Below are 15,577 nucleotides of genomic sequence, written 5' to 3'. Positions count from 1 at the left end.
TTGGGCCTAGACAACTGAAAGCCCAATGGTGGGACGATTAAAATCAGGGATGCACAAGAGGCCAGAATTAGAGGAGCACAGATGTCTCAAAGGATTTGGGAGAGGAGATTGGATGATTATTGATGCGGATGTACTGAATCGAACAGTCTTACATTAGTGATGTAATTGGTAAAATATAGCTTTTGAACTAATCGCGACCCTCCCATTTGAGGTCATTCAACCTCTGTCAACTCCTCATCCAGGTGCCTGGGGCATGGCTCCCAGCACAGAACTGAATAGCTATCAGCTTCCTTGCCTTCTGAGCTTATGTCTGAGGGGCCTCCTGGTTCATTATGGAAGCTGGAGATCTCTGTTCCTTTCTACCTCTTATTAAAGGCTCCAGTAAGAAGTCTCTCAGCACCAGGCTAAAGTTCAACAGGTTTATTTGGTAGCATGAGCTTTCGGAGCACTGCTCTTTCATCAGGTGAGGAGCAGCGTTCCGAAAGCTCGTGCAACTAAATAAACCTGTTGGACTTTAACCTGGTGGTGAGAGACTTCTTACTGTGCTTATGCCAGTCTAATGCCCGCATCTCCACATCAAAGGCTCCAGGATGAGTGTCCAGTCCTGTTCTCTTTCAATATTGTGCCACTGTTGAATGTTTCCCAGATCAGATTCACTTCCAGCATGACTAGCAGCACCTGCTCCAGCCACAGTGCACTGCCCCTTTAAGAGGTGACTACTAGTATTAAGGAGTGCTGGCCAACTTTAAGTGGTGCAGCGTTGCGCTCCACTGATACAGCCCATCAATAAACATTGTGGTTAGCTCTGGTTGGAAGCTGAAATCATTCAAATCAGCAGGCAGCATAAATTTGGCATGAGCAAGAGCAAATCAAAAACACATTTCCACATCCTCTATCTTTCTTTGTTTCAATATTTATCTAGTCTTCCTTTTTAAAGTGCCGTCATATTGGTCTCAACTCATCTGTTACTTTTGCATTTTCCACCACCCATCAGCTTCAATTTCTGTCAGTTTGTTTGCTACATTTGAGCCAAACCTCCTCTATCTTCACCATTTCTGCTTTTCACTGGTATCTGGGATTTTGTTACAAGTGTTAAATAGAGAAAAAAACCCTTAAATGGAAACAGAAAATGTGCAAAACGTGCGTCCTCCACACCAGGGGAAGGGAGCAGGCCAATGTTCAGATGTCAACTCTGCATTATGACAGCCTGACAAAGACCTTAACCACTCCACTATGCCCCCCCACTGTCTTTTCAGATTATGTTACACCTGCTTGCTATTTCCAGTCTTTTCTGTTCTTAGTTAAGATTTGAAGATTTTTCTTTTTAAAGTTTCTTCTAACGTACAACAACCAAAGAAGAACAATCAGCAACAGTGAGGGAACTTTGACCGTTACAAATCGGCAGCCTGTTTGCACTCCACCCAGTTCTCAGCTCTGCTGAAATCAATAGAGAAGAAATTTGAGTGGGATGTATAACAGTGAGCCCAGCTGATAATCACTTGGAGAACACGTTATCCCCCAGTGTGTTTAAATGGAAATCCCATGCTATAAATCTCAAGTGTAACAAAACATGGACATCACAGGTCTCATTTTATTTTGTTTTATGGTTGGTGATTACATGCCCTGTGCTGTGGTTCAGTTTTTACTGCCAGGGCTGAGAACCTACAGGGAATCATTATCTTACACTGATTTAAACACCATCAGCAAACAGGTGACAGAGGCTCAGTGTGTACTGGTTAACACAACCTACACACTTAAAAACAGGATAGAGGCATTGACTTTAAACGTATTTCCCTGTGGCCAAGAACCCTATGTTCAGGCCTGGACATAACATAAATTAATCACATTTAAATTTGGTTTTATAATCAATGAATCTTTAGAGTCTTTTCACAGCTAAATTCTTATTTTGGCAGGAGATGCTGGTTATATTTCAATACGTATCTCTAGCTTTAATCTTACATTATACACTATCTTATATACATTGTCAGGTAATGTGTATGGCAATGGTTACACATTGTAACCATTATTATCCTATATATACATTGTCAGGTAATCATTATTTCTTTATATATGTGACCAGATAATTAATATCTTCTGTCAATAATTATTAGGAGGGCTGATTTTGGAAGGGGGGGTATTGAATTAATTGGATTGGATTTAAAAGACAGCGTTTGCAGAACAACAGTCTCATATGGCAGCATTGACATTGATCTCCCAAGCAGTTGTTTTATTCATCACCTTTACGGGCAGCACGGTGGCAGAGTGGTTAGCTCTGCTGCCCCACAGCGCCAGGGACCTGGGTTCAATTCTGATAAAAGCAAATTATTGATGATGCTGCAATCTGAAATAAAGAGAGAAAATGCTGGAAAATCTCAGTTTTGATAAAGGATCATCTGGACTTGAATCGTCAGCTCTTTTCTCTCCTTATAGATGCTGCCAGACCTGCTGAGATTTTCCAGCATTTTCTCTTTGGGTTCAATCCTGGCCTTGGGTGACTGTCTTATGTGGAGTTTGAACATTCCCCCAATGTCTGCATGGGTTTCCGCCGGGTGCTCCGGTTTCCTTCCACAGTCCAAAGATATGCTGGTTAGATTGACTGGCCATGCTAAATTGGGACAATAGTGTCTCAAAATGTGTAGGTTAGGGGGATTAGTTGAGTAAATAAGGCTTGGGTGGGACATTGTGTTGGAGTGCCGTAGCAAACTCAATGGACCAAATCAATAGATTGACAGTCATCAATTGCCTGGAATATAAGTCATTCAAGTAAAGATGGTCTCACCTCAGAGGTTCAAGCAAGGAGGTACAGACCCCCATCCCCAGTGTAAAATTCAACCCACTGTACGAGAGGGACTGTCAATAGAATTTTGAAATTTCGTCCTATAATTCCAGAATGATCCATATCACTTTTCACTGACCTCTTACCAAAGCAAGTTCTTTGTGAAGGTATGATGTCTCAAACTGGATAAGCCGTTTTAGAATTAACCATATGCAAGTTAATTTGTGTTAGATATCATTAAATCTTATTACAAAGGTGCAACCGTGCAACTCAGTCTAATGTCAATAATCATGGATAAATCTTTCATCATTTCCACCTGTGCTAATGGAAGCATTCGCCACTGGATATTGCTTTATATTGAACCATATTAAATCCTTCTGCTACTTCTTAATACATCCTGTTACTTCATTCAGATCCCTTTCACTGTTTCTATTCCTATCTCCCTACTTTAGTTACCTTGCCACACAGATGGGCATCATCAGCAAATTTCATGTTACTGAAATTTCTTTCTTCCATATGTTTTACAAATACTGAAAGCAGCAGGGTATCTAAAGTAGACCAAGTGGAGCTCCACTGGTGAGACGGAATAGTATTCATTACCTTCTGTCTTGAATTGTCAAGTAAGGTTTCAATTTAACCAATTCAATTAGAATTAATGTCATATAAGGTAATTTTTTTGAACTCAAATGGTTTTAGAAAATTCAAGAATATACATCAATAATGGACTTTTTCCACTGTGGTTATAAAGCAATGTTCTTTTATTGATAACTTATTGCATCTCTGGCAATAAAGTGCTTTGGGACATCCTTAGATTGTGAAAAGTGCAACATAAAATTGAAGTTTCTTTAATTTGTACAATCTTCATCACCACTGTTGGACTACTTGATCCCAGATTCATATTTTCTGAAATTAGAATTCTTCTGTTGCAACCCCTATTTATGGGAACATTTGCGATACTAAACAAATCTTTGGTATTTATCGTACCTACTCAATAAATGATGACAGAGATTTGTGTGTATAGGAGTCAGCTTCCAATATTAAGCGTGGCACAATGGCACAGTGGTTAGCACTGCTATCTCACAGTTCCAGGGACCTGGGTTCAATTCTAGCCTCAGGTCACTGTCTGTGTGGCGTTTGCATGTTCTCCCTGTGTCTGTGTGGGTTTCCTCCAGGTGCTCTTGTTTCCTCCCAAAGTCCAAAGATGTACGGATTAGGCTGCTCGGCCAGGCTAAATTGCCCCTTAGTGTCAGTGGGACTAGCTAGGGTAAGTGTATAGGGTTATTGGGATAGGGCCTGAGTGATATTGTGGTTGGTGCAGACCACATGGGCCGAATGGCCTCCTTCTGCCCTGTATAATTCTAATGCCAGGGAGAACAGGGAGAAATGGTATAAACAGATGTCAGGGAAAATCTCCCTCCACAGATACAGCCATAGATCAGGCAACCTTCACATCCGTTCTGCCCACCGTTCTATAATGCTCTAATCTACAAAGTACATAATGAATAACGTGTCGTTCCCAATTCACCTGCACTACTGGCACAGCTTTTAATAATTCTTCTTAGACATTGAAAGCTATTTGACTGCCTCATTCAGCTATTATAGTTATGAAGGTTGAAATTAAGCTTAATCCTTCAAGAAGACAGATAAAGCTTTCTCTTTTCTTTCTTGGCAAGGCAGTAGCTAACCTCTGTTTAACAATCCTCCTCCAACACCTCTACAACTATTGGCCAGCTAGGTGGGATGGCATTCCTTTCACCCAGCTCTTTTTTCATCTACTCAGTCATAGTCACACAATCATTTGCAACGGCTTTTCTGCCTTCTCCTGCACTATTACCTCTGGTGTCCCAGAGAATCTTTCCTTGCCTCCTCCCGCACCCCCTTGCCCACCCTCCTCATTTCTCCTCTATCTGCTGCCTCTGTATGATATAATTAGTTACCACATGTCCGCTGTCTGCTGGTGACACTCAACCCCTACCTCTCCAACATCTCTCATAACCCTTCCATTGATTCCAAGTTGTCAGACTGCTTATCAGAAATTGCAGAAATTTCCTCCCACTAAATAGAGAAGATTAGAATTATTTTTCTTTGGTGCCTGTGAGGAATCCCATTCCCTAATTACTAACACTATTCACCTTCCTGGAAACCTCTGAGATTGGACCAGATCATTCACTGCCTTAGTATCAGATTTGATCCAGAGATGAACTTCCATCCACATACCTGAGCCATCACTAATGCCGTCTATTTCCACCTCTGTACCATCACTCAATTCAGCTTCTTCCTCAACTTAGTTACTGCTGAAGTCCTCTTACATGACTTGACTATTCTAATGCATCCTTGGCCAGCCTTCCACTTTCTATCCTCCATAAACTCATGTCACAGCTTGCACCAAGTCCCACTTACTGATCACTTCTATCTCCAGGAACCTATGTTTGTTCCTGGTTAAGTGATGGCTTGTTTTTAAAATTCTCATTGTTGTTTTCTCACTCTTCCCTATCTCTGTAATCTCCTCTAGCCCAACAATCCTCCAAGATAGCTGCACTGTTCCAATTCACTTGAACATCCCTGATTTTAATTGCTCGACCTCTGGCAGTTGTGTCTTTGATTGCCAAGGTCCTAACCTCTGGAACCTTTCCAGCCTTATGCCTTGATTTCCTCCTTTTAGATGCTCCTTAAAACTTACATCTTTGACAAAACCTTTGGTCTTCTGTTCTAATAGCTTATTCGGCTCGGTGTCAAATTTTGTTTGAAGCTCCCATGAAGCACCTTGATGCATTTCATTATATTAAAGACATAATTTAATACAAGTTGTTAATACTTTGCTTCAAACACAACTCTGTTTGTGACTATTATTATTCCAAACACCAGTACATACGTAGCCATTATTGTTCAGCAACATTTCAATCTATCTGGCGAGCTGCATTATCCAGTTTTCTGGCAAGGAGGGTATTTCCTTTCTGCATTCTTTAACGTTGCTTTGAGAATATCCATTTTTCTTCTTTTCATTTCAACTTAAACTTCCATGAATTATACGTATGGCCCCAACTGTTGCTCTGAATTGATCGGAGTTATTTTTGGCCATAAGCTTTCTCTCAGGTATCAGGTCTAACACACAAGATCCAATGTTATAAGTGGTCAGGTTAGATTAAGCCACAGGACTGCCAAGAGGCATACTTAAAAATGAAATGTTAACCTTAGCTACAAAACAGGACTACTTGCATGCCAAACAATGGAAGCAGAATGAGACAGAGCTAAGCGATCCCACAACAGATTAGATCTCAGCCTCTCAGTCCTGACACATCCAGTCATGAATGGTGGTGAACAATTAAACAACTAAAATAGGTGGGATAGTAAATTGCAATGAGGAAATAAGAAATTTACAAATGGATATGGACAGGATAGGTGAGTGGGCCACAATATGGCAGATGGAGTTTAACCTGAATGAGTGTGAGGTTATCCATTTTGGTTGGAAAAATGGAAAGGCAATTTATTATCTAAATGGAGAGAGACTTTGGGGTGCTTTGGTACAGAGATCTGGGTGTCCTCATGCATAGGTCACAGAAAACCAGTATGCAGGTAATAAAGAAAGCAAATGGAATTTTAGCATTTATAGCTAAAGGAGTAGAATATAAAATTAAAGAAGTGTTGCTGCAATAATACAGGCACTGGTGAGACCACACGTGGAGTACTGTGTACAGTTTTCATCCCCTTTTTTGAGGGGGATGTAATGGCATTGGAGGCAGTTCAGAGTAAATTCATTAGATTGATTCCAGAGATGAGAGGTTTGTCATATGAAGAGAAGTTGAGCAGTTTTGGCCTATATTCTCCAAAGTTTAGACCAATGAGAGGAGATCTTATTGAAGTACATAAGATGATAAAAGGTATTGACAAAGCAGACAGAGCAGATGCTTCCTCTTGTGGGGCAAGCTAGAATGAAAGATCATCATTTTAAGATAAAGAGTAGCAGATTTAAAACAGAGCTGAGGAGAAGCTACTTCTTTCAAAGGGTCCTGAATCTGTGGTGGATGCCAGGACATTGAGTAAATTTGAGGAGATAAACAGATTTTTAATTAGTGAGTTGAAGAGTTATGGACAACAGGCAGGAAAGTGGAGTTGAGGATGAGATGAGATTAACCATGATGGTGTTGATGGTGGAGCTGAATTGCCTACTCCTATTCGTGGTTCTTATATTCTCATGTTCTAACTCATTGGAGGAGGAAGCTCCACAATTTTCCCCATCCTCAATGACCCAGGCTTGGGATGACAAGTGGCAAGTAACATTCACACCATGTAAGTGTCAGACAATGACCATCCCCAACAAGAGAAAATCTAACAATCACATTCAATGACATTATCATTGCTGAAGTCGCTACCATTGATACTCTGGGGAGATACCATTGACCAGGACTGAACTGGACTAGCCATGTAAATATAATGGCTACAAGACAGGTCAGAAGCTAGGAAATCTATGACAAGTAACTCACTTCCTGACTCAAGTCTGTCTACAATTTACAAGACACAAGTCAGGAGTGTGATGGAATACTCTCAACTTGCCTGGATGTGTGCATTGCCTTCAACACTCAAGTAGCTCGATAAATAAATATAATTATGAAATTGAAGAGATAATTTTGACTTAGTAACGTCACACTTTTACAGTCTGTGAATAGCAGCAGTGGGAGGCAGAGAAAATTTTTATTCTTGTTGCTATTTGTTTTGAAATTGGAAATACGTCCTGTCAATATTGGCATTTATGATTGTGCAACAGCAAGCAATGTAAAATGTCACCTGGGTGACACACTCTTGTATTGAAATTTTACTTCACAGAGTAGCTGGTAATTGATGCTGCACATAGTCCCTGTAGCTGGCGATCACCCCAAATAGGTAGCTGGTAATTTAACTAATAATGGCTAACACATCGCTTTGAAAGTAGAAAACACTATTATTCCTATACAGTGTGTAATAAAAAAGCAGTTTTCTCAACTGGGAGTTTCCCACCCAATGCAGCCGGGACATTCATGTATCAGCCTTACAAATGTAAGAACTTTAGAAACTTGCAGAAACAGCAAGGCTGGTCCCCTAACGTATCACTATGTATTTTGAGATGAATTAACTTATCAGAATAGGGGTACAGACATATCACTGAATATTTTGTAGTATTATTTAGTTATTTCATAGCACTTAGCCTTAGCTGACAATGAAACCCGATTATTGGAATGATGTTGTGATAACTTGCAGCATACTGATACTCCAGTAAATTAAAAAGGAACTTTTAAGTACAAGGACTGTCTCGGTTTCATTATCTTCAATTACACTCAACTGGAGTAGGTTTATCTATATGTTTAATGAACGCTGTACAATCTGCATCTTGTTAAAAGAAAAGGAATTCTTATCTTGATGATGTTCATTGAGCATTCAGACATCACGAATACTTACAGGAGGTCCTGTAAAGAGAAAGACAGAAAGGAAACATGCTTAGTCACGAGACCACCAACAATTTAAAGACTCTTTCAAAGAGAGAATGTTCCGAGTGAGTGCAAACATTGGAAACTTCTCCATTTTTGTTAATTGCAAAAGCATATCGTGCTGTTCGGAGATTAGATCTGTATTCTGTTTCCTACAACAGAACGTGGCAGATCCAAATACCACAGCATTTATATAATGTTTCCCACATTACAACAGTTTCTACACTTCAAAAACTACTTCTTTAGCTATAAAACGAATGCTATATCAATGTAAGTCTGTCTTTTTTAAAAATATGCCTTTTATTTTATTCAGCTGTAGCTCGAGCCTAAAAATTACAATTGCCAATATTGGTGAACGAATGCTTAATGTGTTCATGATGTTCCTTTGTCCATTACTGTAATGCAGGTGTTGACTCATTTATGTTAAATGTGGTAAGGAATATCATATGAACTAATATCCTTTCTATCAATATACACTGGGGAGAAAATTACAAACTTTTCCCAAAAAAAGTATCATTCTCCAAGTATGCGCTGGCTGTGGGAAGCATCATCTCATCATTGCCATCTCATATGAAAAAATTCACAATTACCCAATCATCAGTAGGCGATCTTTCATTATATTCCACCAGCATCAGGATGCAGTATCATCATGCATTTGTCACTAGACCCATGCTCTGGGGTCCCATCACGCAGACGGTGAAATTTGAGTTCACTAAAAATCTGAAATTAGAAGTCTAAGGTGGTTGTTGATTGTTGTAAAAACCCATCTGGTTCACGAATGTCCTTTCAGCAAGAAAATCTGTTGTTCTTACCTGGCCTACTTGTAACTCATAGCAATGGGGTTGACTCTTAAATGTCCTCTGAAATGGCCTAGCATGTCACTCAGTTCAAGAGCAATTAAGAATGGGCAATAAATGTTGGTCCAGCCAGTGACACCCACATCCCAGAAATGAATAGAAAAGATCCTTCACCACCAGTGCATCCTCAGAAAATGGCTTTGTTTTTAAATTAACTCACCTGCTAAATTCTCAACTACTGTTGCTATCGCCGTGTGAACTCATCCGGAGTGACATTAGCAATGTGAAATGATCAAATCAGCCAACTGTGCCATTGCGTTGCCCAGCAAGTTCAAGCAGCTTCCGGCTCAGAGGGGATGGGACAACCCAATCTGCTCACACTGAGTGCAGGCTGTGCTGTAGTAGCAGAAACTCAATTCGATGGAGTTATGATCTAATTAACTGATAAACCATCAGCAATGGGCTCTCAGTATTGGAAATTCTGTCACTGACTTTACTTTTTAAAACATACACACTTCCTAGAAATCCCCATTTGTATAGCCTCTATGGGACTATACATCTCCCTTCCATGCAAAAAAACCTTTTAATTTTGCATTGTTTAGGTAGTTTACCAATTAATTAGGTTATAAAAATGTTATTTAGAGGGGATACCATCCAACTGATTGGTCTGTGTCTACTTCAGAAGGCACTATTGAATTTAACAGTAGCTGCAGCAACCCAATGTTACGAGGTTAGCAAAGATTCCCAGTGGAGGACTTATTGGGGCCAACAATCTCATTATTTTAAATTAAGTTTTACAAAACTTGTCTGTTAGTAGAGGGTTAACCATTAGGTGTTTTTTAAAGATGCAAGAAGAATGTTCAGAATGACTGAATCTAATGATGTTATTTCAGCTGATTTGGAGAATAATATGAAGAAATGTCTGCTCCTTCCTGCATTTGTCTTTTTGTCTGTACCCAGTCCAATGTTTGAATTTTGCCAACAATCGTTATTCCAGCTGTTGTGTGAGAGGTTATTTTAAAAGCTGCGAATAACATTCAGTGCTCCAGGGCAGGCAGGCAGCCTCTCAACTTCAAATTGCTGAAACAATTCTCTCAGGATTGATACCACTGTCCCTAGTGGTGCTGAAGTCCAGAAGAAGCTAGATTTCCCTCAAAGAGCCAATACTATTACACCTGCAGTAAGAAATAATCCATCTCGAGGAGCTAACAGGCCGTTTCACTGGGGTCATTTTGAAGTTAAATGATTGTGTAGAACGGCCACTTTGAGGTTTATAGTGTCATTTCCACAATACCTCTGGTTTTGGACACTGAGTATGAAGAGTGCACTCATTTGGAGAGAGTGTTTCATGGAATTTGAAGTGCCAGTTGAATTTGGCACAAATGGCAGAGCAGCAACAAGATGAGGTACAAGGGTCGACTCATGCAGTGTGAAAGCCTGGCAGATTGTGAGCCTTGGCTAAATTGCGTCAGATTTCAAGTCTTATTTTTAATGAGGTTGATCCAATTTGGTCCCAGAAGGCATTTGAGAGACTGCCACATAATACACTTGCCAGCAAAGTGGAAGTTCACAGAACAGCAAGGACAGTGACAGGATGGGCACAAAGTTGGCAGAATGGCAGGAAATAGTAGGGGTGAATGCAAAAACAGAAAATGCTGGGAAATCGCAGCAGGTCTGGCAGCATCTGTGTAGTCTGTGCATCTGTGGCAATAGTGGTGAATGGTTGTTTTTGGATTGAAGGTACACATTGAGGTTCCCCAAGGGCTTGCATTAGGATCACTGCTTTTCTTGATACGCATTAACGGCCATGACATGGGTGTCCAGGGTACTATTTCAAAATTTTACACATATAACATTTGGAAGTGTTGTGAACTGTGAAGAGCATAAATGGATTTTAAGAGGACATAGCTTAGTGGAAGGGCAGATTAAAGTTAATGCAGAGCAATGTGAAGTGATGGGAAGAATGAGGAGAGGCAAAATAATCGAAAAGATGCAATCCTATGGAGGGGGGGATACAGGAACAGAGAGGCGTTGGGGTATATGTGCACAAATGGTTCACGATGGTAGGGAGGGTTGAGAAAGTAGTTAAAAAGACATTGCAGTCCCAGCCTTTACAAATAGGGCCACAGGGTACATTAACGAAGAGGTTATGGTGAACCTTTCTGAAACTCCAGTTGGACCTCAACTGGAGAATTGGCCCAATACTGCACATTGCACTGCATGAAGGCTTCAAGAGAAGGACCAGAAAAAATTTAATCAGAATGGTTCCAAGGAAGAGAAACTTTATTTATGTGGATAGATAGGAGGAGCTGAGCTTATTCTCCATGGAGAAGGTTGAGATTTGACGGAAGTGCTCAAAATCATGAGGGGTCTAGGAAAACTCTTCCCATTGGGAAAAAAAGGATCAAGAGCCTAGAGAACACTGATTTAAGGTGATTTGGAAAAAAGGAGCAACACGAGGAAAAACATTTTTACTTCTTGAGTAATTTGGTTCGGAAGACCCTGCCTGAGGCTGTGGTGAAGCAAGACATAATCAGAGCTTTTACACAGATACTGGATCAATACCTTAAGAGAAAACTATTTCAAGGCCCTGAGGAAAGGGTGGAGATGGGAACGGAGTGGCTGAGTTGTTCTTGCCAGCATGGACGTGACAAGTCAGATGGCCTTATTCTGTCCAGTAACCATTCTATGATTCTACTTAAGAACCTGACACACACATGTGCACATGTACGCTGCACACACACACATGCATGCACACTACAATGACCACTGACATAAAAACACCAGTAGTATTTACAGGAACAGCTATACAGGCCACATTTACTTGTGGCTCCAAGAAAACAGCAGTGGGAGTTAAGGGAGAATTACTGGTTCAAATTCAAGGATCCATTTATAGAAGTTTCAACTGATATAGAAATTTGTTACAGGCAGTACTAACAGGAGGATATGGAATTCTCACAGGAGCCCAGAGATGAGTGCGCTGATGCAGTACATCAGGATAATTCTAAGGAAGTATATGCTGCCTTGGAGAAGGTCCAAGACAGTGTAAGGCTTGACATATGAGGTGCATATGAGGACTCTGGGTCTGTTTTCAATGGAGTTTAGAAGGATGAGAGAGGAACTCATTGAAAGTGAAAGGCCTGGATAGATGTTTTCATTAGTAGGAGGCTAGGATTTGAGGGCACAGTCTCAGAGTAAAGGAACAAACTTTTAGAACTGAGGAGGAGGAGGAGGAATTCCCTCAGCTGGAGGGGGGTGAATCTGTGGAATTCATTGCCACAGAAGGCTGTGGAGGCCAAGTCATTGAGTGTATTTAAGACTGAGATAAATAGGTTCTTGATTGTTAAGGGGATCAAAGGTTATGGGGGAAAAAGGCAGAAAATGGGGTTGAGAAACATATCAGCCATAATTGAATGCAGAGCAGAGTCGATGGGCCAAATAGCCTAATTCTGCTCTTATATCTTATGGTCTTAATTTCCTATCCTGCTTGTCCACATTGTACATTCACTGCAGTTTATTAGTTAGTTGTACAGTCATTCACCAATGCTACTCCTGCAGTTGGGGAGGAGGAGTGTATTACCATGTCATATTTCAGTATGTTATGAGCTTTCAGTCAACACTAAACATTTTTAAGAACCAGAAAAGGTGACAAAGTTGGTACCGGAGGATCAACTGACTTATCTTGTGGATTGAAACATTCACCTGTCTCAAGGAACAAAAGGAGCTTTCCACTGATGTGGATCTGATGCCTTTTCCTGAGACTAACCCAAAAGAGTCATTTCAAACTGAATGGGTCATTTGAGACACCAGCTGTCATAAACAAACTTCAACTTTACTTTAAACACATTGATCATGGGCAGTAAAAAAAAAATTAATACAGTCCCTGACACTGTACATCTGCAAAGTAATATGCAGATATTTGAAACAGTCAAGGGAGAAATGCATTGCACGAGAAACCACTGAATACTACTCTTCCTAGCCCAGTTCACGATCACTACAGTTGATGTTGTTTTCTAACAGCTGGCACCATATACCTTCCCTTCAAAACCATTGCCATCACTCCTTGGCCAACAGATCAACCCCTGACCAATTCACCCTCTTCATTAACCATAAAACCCTAACCTACCTTTTTTTGTGTGCTGTATCCCTTGCCCCCACAGTTCCATGCCCATATCCCCTGATGTTCTCTGTTTGAATTCCTTTAATGTGGATTCCATGCACCAGAAAACAGTGTAATGACCTTAGACAAAGCCACAAATGACATCCTCTGTGACTGTACTGTTGACCTTCACTGACTGCTCTACTATTTTTGATTATGGTTGATCATGCCATCCATTCCACCACAACTACTGTCCAGTCCTTGCGTGGCTCCACTTATTCACATCCAGGCATTATAGTAATGGATTCTCCACCTTTTGCGCCTCCCTGGTTCCCCCATGGTTATTCTTTTACACATATATTTCTTCGTTTATATATAGCTCCTTGGCATCTTCATCTGCAGTCGGAGGCTTAGTTTACAAATGTGCGTTGATCACACCAGGTCTATAATATTGCTCTTAATTCCATGGCCATTTCCTTTCCTATTAGCCTGTCTGTCTGATATCAAGGTCCCCAAAATCTGCAGTTGTTCTGGTAGAACCTTCTGGAGCAATTAGAAATTTGATTCAGAGCAGCTTATGACTTGATTCTGTTTGATGAATGGGTTGAAATGTATACATGGACTTTAAAAAGGTATTCAATAAGGTACCACATAATAGATTGTTTATAAAATTGAAACTCATGAAGAATAAAGGGACAAAGACAGCATTGACAGAAAATTGCAGATGTGACAAAGCAAACAGAATGGTACCCGAATAACTGCAGATTCTGGGGACCTTTTGGGACTGGAAGTAAGTGCCCATGGTGGTTCCAGGAGTTGATATTAGCCCCATTTCTCTATTTGATACATATTAATGACCTGACCTTGGCATGCCAGGCATCATTTCATAGTCTGCTGAAGAAAGAAAATTTAAAAAAAAATTAGAAGGAAGAAAGTAGCAGACATCAGGAGAACACCAAAGTTTTGGTGAAATGGAAGACATGACAGATTAAATTTAGCACAGAAACATGTCATGCATTTGAAAGGACAAATGAGAAGTAGTATTGGCCAGATTTCTCCTGTCTCTCATACCTCACTGCCGCTGCCAGTGAGAATGGAGAATTTGGTGCTCAGCCAAATTTTCATTCCCAACAGCAAGACTGGATAATCCCAGCTGCGGCTGAGGTCAGAGAATTCCAGCCATTATCCATTAAATGGTACAAGTTAAAAAGGGAGCAGGAAGACCTGGGGGTTTACACGTGGAATTTTTTTTTTGCAGGACTAATTGAAAAGGCTTTTATAAAGGCAGATAAGACTTCTTCTTTTCATTCATTCATGGATTTATTTATTCATGGCTAGGCCAGCATTTATTGCCCATCGCTAATTGCCCACAAGAAGGTGATGCTGAGCTGTCTTCTTGAACTGCTGAAATCCATGTGGTGTAGGTATTCCCAAAGAGTTGTCAGGGAGGGAGCTCCAGAACTTTGAGTGACTTGGAAGAGAACCACCAGGTGGTGACATTCCTATGTGTTTGATCCCCAGTCCTTCTAGATGATAGTGATCGTGGGTTTGGAAGGTGCTGCCTAAGGGACACTGAGTTTCTTGTAGATGCCACACACTGCTGCCAATGTGCACCAGTGGTGGAATGAGTGAATGTTCATGGATGGGGTTACAATCAAGTGGGCTGCTTTGTCCTGGATGGAGTTACTATGTGTAGAGGCACTGTGAACAAAAGCAAATAAATTGTGCTAACCTTAACAAATCACTGGTTAGGTCTCAGCTAAAGTCTTGCACCTGATTCTGGTGCCACATTTCAGGAAGGATGTGACTCTTGGAGAAGGCACAGAGATGTTTCGCTAAAACATAACCATAGGAAAGGATTACATTGGAAGACAACGGGAATCTGGGATTATTCTCCTTGGAGCAGAGAAAGTTAAGAGGAGATCTAATTAAGCATTCAATATTGTGAATAGGTTGAACTGAGTAATGAACAGAAACTGCTTCCGCTAGCAGTAAAGTTGGTAACTAGAGGAAATGGATTTACAATCATTCTTACGACAGCCAAAATTGAGATGAGAAATTTTTATTACAGTGAGTTATTGTGATCTGGAAGGAGTTGGAAGCAGCTTCAATCATAACTTTCAAAAGACAATTGAATAAAGGATTGAAAAGCTGCAGTGTTATGGAAAAAGAGCAAAGCTAATCAGATAGTTCTTTCAGTGTAAGCAAGATGGGCCAAATGGCCATGCTAAAAGATTCAATATTCTCGACCTCAAGCTGTAATTTCTGGGATAACCCTGTGAAGATGGAAGCCAGTGTAACATTGGCAGCCTGAAGTGGTGGAAATGAGGCCACTTTCTCATTCATGTGGAGGTCAGGGCTTAGATCCCTGAAGATGGGGCATACAATTATTTGTAAAATTTATAAAGTGGTTCTCTGAATAAGCAACTTTCTTGATGGGTAATAC

The sequence above is a fragment of the Carcharhinus amblyrhynchos genome, chromosome 1, assembly GCF_965287045.1.
Source record: "Carcharhinus amblyrhynchos chromosome 1, sCarAmb.v2.hapA, whole genome shotgun sequence".
Classification (NCBI taxonomy): domain Eukaryota; kingdom Metazoa; phylum Chordata; class Chondrichthyes; order Carcharhiniformes; family Carcharhinidae; genus Carcharhinus; species Carcharhinus amblyrhynchos.
Note: the sequence above shows the minus strand (reverse complement) of the source record.